Here is a 6120-nt window from a genome sequence, read left to right as displayed (position 1 = left end):
CCGTCAGGACCAGCTCTCGGGACGCATCAAGGAGAGTTGCCACTCCAGTCCCGTCCACCGCTGCCATATGCGTTGGCAGCACCAGAAGTGCCGGCTACACCGGCATTCGTCGTCTACAAGATCGGTGGTGACCCTAGTGACTACCAGTTCTTGCCCGAGGCGCCTAAGGAGATCCCTCACGGGTACACGTGCACGTATGTGCCAGATTGTGGCAACTGGGCACTCACAAACCAGGCCACAACATCAGGGACTTCTGGGAAAACAGGAGGGACGTCAGCGACAGAGCTTGAGAAGCAGACGTGGTTAACTAAGTACGCCACCCCGACGAACCTCCAGAGCTCAGCTCCTGCAGTTGGCTCAGAGATGGAAAAGCAAACATGGCTGGCTAAGTACACCACCCCGGCGAATCTTCAGAATTCAACTCCTGCAGCCAGCACAGCGGATCAGATCAGTACCATACTGAGAGACCAGTTCGGCATGGTGCCGAAGAGGAGGGCAATCGGCTATTCCAAGCCGTACCCCGACGACTACGAGATGATCCCGCTACCACCTAAGTATCGGCTCCCTGATTTCTCCAAATTCAGTGGATCAGATGGTTCCAGCTCCATCGAGCACGTGGGCCGATATTTGGCGCAACTAGGACCGGCTTCAGTGTCGGATCAACTACGCGTGAGGCTCTTCTCACAGTCCCTCACGGGATCGGCTTTTGGATGGTACACCTCTTTGCCACCAGACTCCATCCGGACTTGGAAGCAGTTGGAAGAGCAGTTCCATATGCAGTACCATTCAGAGGCTTCCGAGTCTGGCATTGCCGATCTAGCACAACTACGTCAGAAGCGCGGAGAAACTGTGACAGAATACATCCAGCGCTTCAGGAATCTTAGGAACCGATGTTATTCGGTTCGTATAACTGAAAAGGAAGCAGTCGAGTTGGCAGTAGCGGGCCTCGCAACACCGCTCAAGGACATGGCCTCCCAAGCAGACTACCCCTCACTGGCGCACATGGTTCAGAAACTATCGGCATATGAACAGCGCCACCTGGACCTGTACCAAGACAAGTTCAAGCGTGCAGTAGTCCTGGTCGATGCAGAGGAAGACGAAGTTCCTGCGGGAGACCAAGAGGTAGCAGTGGCTGAATGGACTCGGGGAGGAACCCCCGTGTCCTGCAAATGGGTAAAGCCACCAGGCCCGCCCCGGGGGTTTGATTTTGACGTGACCAAGACTGAGAAAATCTTCGACCTCCTGCTCAAGGAGAAACAGTTGACGATTCCTGAAGGTCTCAAATTCCCCACGGTGCAAGAGCTGAACGGAAAGCCATACTGCAAATGGCACAACTCGCTCTCCCATGCCACCAACGACTGCAGGGTATGGCGTCAGCACATCCAAGCGGCGATAGAAAAAGGGCGTCTAATTTTCAACCAGTACGCCATGAAGGTCGACACCCAGCCCTTTCCCGCCGTTAACATGGTAGACTGCACTTACCCTGGAGGTTGCCAGCCAGGATCCTCGTTCAGCATCAACATGGTAGGACCTGGGCACCACTCTGGCAAAGATGTAGACGAGGGCAGCTGCTCTCGGAGCAAAGACACAGAGGAGGCCGCTCCACGCGATCAGCTCCATCATGATGGCAAGCGCTACGTCACAGAGGGAGAAGTGAAGAACATGAGATATCAAAGACCCCTCTCTGATCACCTCCTCAACAAGTATGTGAGTCAGTATGACCAACGCCGACGATCCAGCGATGATGATGAGAGAGATCGTCTGGCTAGAGAAGCCAGAAGACATCGTCGGCACGATCGCGATGAGGAGGAGCACGAGCGCCGTGCCACGGAAAAATCAAGGGAGCAAGATGACAACGACAGGCACTGGGACTGCCCCTTCTTCAGACACTGCTGGGATTCAGGAATGAGCCAATTGCCCACAATCGGCAATTGCCCAGAATGCAACCAGAAAAAGAAGGAGGCAGCCAACGTGTCTGTGTTCAAGCGCCTAGGGCCTCTCCCGCCACAAAGCAAACGTGCTGAGTCCCCTCGGTGGGCAGATCTCGAGGATTCAGAAGACGAGGGACAAGAAGAGGAAGAAGACAGGTGCCACCGTCCAAGGTGGTGCCCTGACGGACTCAGCCGTTCCCAAAAGCGCAGGGTTCAGCGATTGCGCGGCCTCGAGGAAGCCGAAAGGTTATACTTGCATACGTTAAGGAAGGCACGACCTGATCTGGCTGCGAAAGTTCAGCGAACCCTGGATGAAGAGGGTCGTCCACGGAAAATGGAGTGGCGCCCCAAGCAAAGGAAAGCCGATGATGAAACATCGGCTGGCACAAACATGGTGCTCGTCCTTCCGACGGAGCTTAGTGCTCCACGATTCTACGATGCACTCAAGGTGGACGACGACGCAGCGCATCAAGTCAGAGGTTGGGCTGGTTTTATCCACCAGCCTGACCGAGTAGCAAGAACAAACCGATGAGCAAACGGGGCGAGGCTGATCTTTGTGATCGGCCCCAAAAATTATGAAGGAGCATTACAGAACCTTCAGTCAGCGCTCCAATGGATATGGAGGCCGATTCCAGCAATCGGCCAAAATTATCTTCACCACATGTTCTGCTTGTGTTCAACATCGATCCACTGGGCAGCGGCCACGTCGGCGGATGAAAGTCAGCACGAATCCTTACGGAGCCGACGTGCAAGTGCAGTCCCCTGGCTAACCATAAAAGCCGATATCTGCGCAAATCATCGGCGCATTCGGCTCGGGGGGCATATAGTCAGATGAACATGTGCAGATAAACATGTGTAAACATGCGTGCAGTGAAACATTCTGGGGCCGATTAGAAAAATCGGCCAAATAAAAATTTATGACGTACAGCCGATGCGCAGTCATCGACTCTAGTACAATTACACAAGACCAAGACCTACTGGCTATGTGCTCAAAGTTTACATCAACATCGACGTGCAGTAGAAGAAAGCTGATCAGCGACCTGTGCATCCTTGCCTGTATTCTCGCCTTGATTAAGGCTCGGGGGGCAGTTAACTTGGTAGATGTCCTGTTTTGGGAGCCGATTGGAGTCACATTGACTGGCATTGCATTGTGATCTTCTCTGAAGTAGTAGGTGTTGCAAAAGAAGACTACTGAAGCTATGGAGAGGAATCGGGAAAGGAGGCCGTCGGCTTTTACAGGTTTTGGACCGTCCTGTCGCTGCAAGAGAAGGAAAGGGACTGGATTCTCAAAATAGCCGATGAGTAGTCATCGGCTAAGGGATTGCGAAAAATTATGGTCAGATATCAAATCGCAGCCTGAAATTGAGAAGTGCTTGACCGACGGGCTAATCGGCATGTGAGTCCGGCTTCACGGGCGTCCAAAAGAAAAGAAATCCGATACGTTGCTATCGGTCTTGGCATGACAGGCGGAAGGAATGAAATTGGATTAATTGAAAGATGAATTGAAAGAACAATTTTCATTAATTCAAAGGAACGGCTTTACAAGAAAGAGCCGATGGCTCTCAAAAGGGGGATCTGGTGCCTAGTGCACTGCTACTACTAGTCCTATTCTACTAGTCGTCGATGTCCTCGTCATCACCGCCGTCGATGTCGTCGGCGCTGCTCCCAGGAAGCTCCTCGTCGCTGCTGCCCCAGCCCTTGGCCGGAGCCTCGTCCTCCTCGTCGTCATCATCATCCTCGCTGTCCGCCCAGGAGCGGAAGCGCTTGGTCGGCGGATACCCGATGGAGGAGGAGGATTCATCCTCCTCCTCTTCCTCCTCGTCATCATCATCGTCTTCGCTGTCCGCCCAAGCGCGGAATCGCTTGGCCGGCAGAAGCTTAGCGGAGGAAGAGGGGCCGCCCTCCTCTTTTTCTTCTTCTTCCTTTACTTCTTCCCCCTTCCCGTTGGGGGAGGTGGGTTTCGCCCAAGGATGGAGGTCGTCTTCTCTTTCGCTCATCAGCTCCCCATCGATGAGGAACTTGAGGTCCTCTTCCCCATCGGTCAGAGGCAGGTTGCTCTCTGGCGCGTGATCGGAGTTCCACTCCGGCTCGCTTGAAGGGAAGGATTGGAGAGAGACGAAAGAGGAGGAAGAAGAAGACATGGCTGAGGGAGAAGAGGGTTTTTTGGGTGCCGATGGTTGGAACAGAGGAAGGGGATGAAGAGAGCTAATCAATCGGCACAGTTAAATAATGGGAAGCCTGGTGGAAATTTAATGCCATTGCAGTTTTCGAGGAAGTGATGCCAAAGTTATCAAATTTTGCAGAGAAGCTGGAAAGACAAGGCATCATGATGAGGAATACTGCGACAGGTCTGCTCTGCCATGACATGACCCTTCGGAAAAAAAAAAACAGAGTGGTTTTGAAATTATCATTGCCAAAACCAGGGGGGCATGTGTTATCACCAGATTTTGGTCAAATCAGGAGGTGGGCCGAAAGAGAGATGGGCTTGGAAGATTACACGTGGAAGATCTCTGAAGCGGCCTTGCACGAGGAGTTTGGGCTGGATTGCCCGTGTATCTTTAATTATGGTAGATTGTATCTTAGATTAAAAGTTAGAATTTGTATCGTGCACGGTGGGGATTATTCCCACGTTAGAAAGTCCCCTGGACTATAAATATGTATCTAGGGTTTATGGAATAAACAACAACCAACATTCAACCAACAAATCAATCTCGGCGCATCGCCAACTCCTTCGTCTCGAGGGTTTCTACCGGTAAGCAACATGCTGCCTAGATCGCATCTTGCGATCTAGGCAGCACAAGCTCCACGTTGTTCATGCGTTGCTCGTACTGAAGCCTTGTTGATGGCGAGCAGCGTAGTTATCATAGATGTGTTAGGGTTAGCATAGTTCTTCGCGTAACATGCTATCGTAGTGCAACCCTTGCATGTCTAGCCGCCCTCACACCTATCTTAGGTGTGGGGGCGGCACCCCGCTTGATCATTATTTAGTAGATCTGATCCGTTACGATTGCTCCTTGTTCTACAAGGATTAGTTTAATATCTGCAATAGTTAGGCCTTACAAAGGGGTGGAGGATCCAGCGGCACGTAGGGTGTCGTTCGCTAGCCCTAAACAGGATGTTCCGGGGATCAACCTCGTGTTGGTTTTTTAGGCCTTGTTTAGGATCGGCTTACGATCACCGTGCGTGGCCGCGAGGCCCAACCGTGAGTAGGATGATCCGATTATGCGGTGAAAACCCTAAATCGTCGTAGATCTCATTAGCTTTATCTTGATCAAGCAGGACCACCATATATTCGTGCACCTCGTACGAATCATGGGTGGATCGGCTCCCTGAGCCGATTCACAGGATAACCTGAGAGCCGATCGAGGCTCGTATTTAATGTTTACGTGTATGCCATGCAGGAAACTAAGCGAGGCATCTTCATCACCTTCCTGACCAGGTATAGGTCAGGTGGCACGCCCTTGCATCAGCATCGGACGTGTGACCAGAAAGGCTTTGCGGGCCGTCGCTCGGAGGGACCTCAGCCAGCCGCAGCTCTAGGTTGTTCCCGGCTCTACGGTGTTGCCCGTCGCTGCCCGCCGGTGGGTTTCTGACGACAACACCTTAAAAAAAATCAACAAATCACAGCCGATGCGCAGACATCGACTTGAGAAAACGTATGGAGATAACAGTATGCAAATGCAGCCGATGCACGGGCATCGACTTCAGAAAAACAAAGCCGATACACTGATATCGACTCTAGAGGAATAAGCTCAGATTAGCAAGTTAACGGAATCGGTTCAGGCCAGAAATCATGATATGAGAGACGAATCTCCTAATGGTTGCTGAGGGATTCAATCTGATGGTTTGGACGAGAGTTAGGCCTGTTGAGGTGTTTAGGCAACAGCTTGGCCTCGGGTAGCAATATGAGCCGATGTTCTGCTATCGGCTCCCTGTACGGCAGCCCCATTCGACAATCGGCAAGGTTAGCAAGGAAGCGAAATTAATTAAGGGATTTTTTCTTCATTAATAGGGGGATTCCTTACAAAGAAAGAGCCGATTGCTCGAGGGAGAAGAGGGCAAAAGCCAACCACTACTATTGATCCCTAATCTAGGGGCCGTTGCTGCCCTCGTCGTCGCTGCCTCCGGCGCAGCTGCTGAGAGGCTCCTCATCGGAGCTTCCGTAGCCTTCTATGGGGGCTTCATCTTC

The sequence above is a fragment of the Lolium perenne genome, chromosome 3, assembly GCF_019359855.2.
Source record: "Lolium perenne isolate Kyuss_39 chromosome 3, Kyuss_2.0, whole genome shotgun sequence".
NCBI lineage: Eukaryota > Viridiplantae > Streptophyta > Magnoliopsida > Poales > Poaceae > Lolium > Lolium perenne.
The sequence above is the reverse complement of the archived record's forward strand: the minus strand, read 5'-3'. Positions refer to the sequence as shown.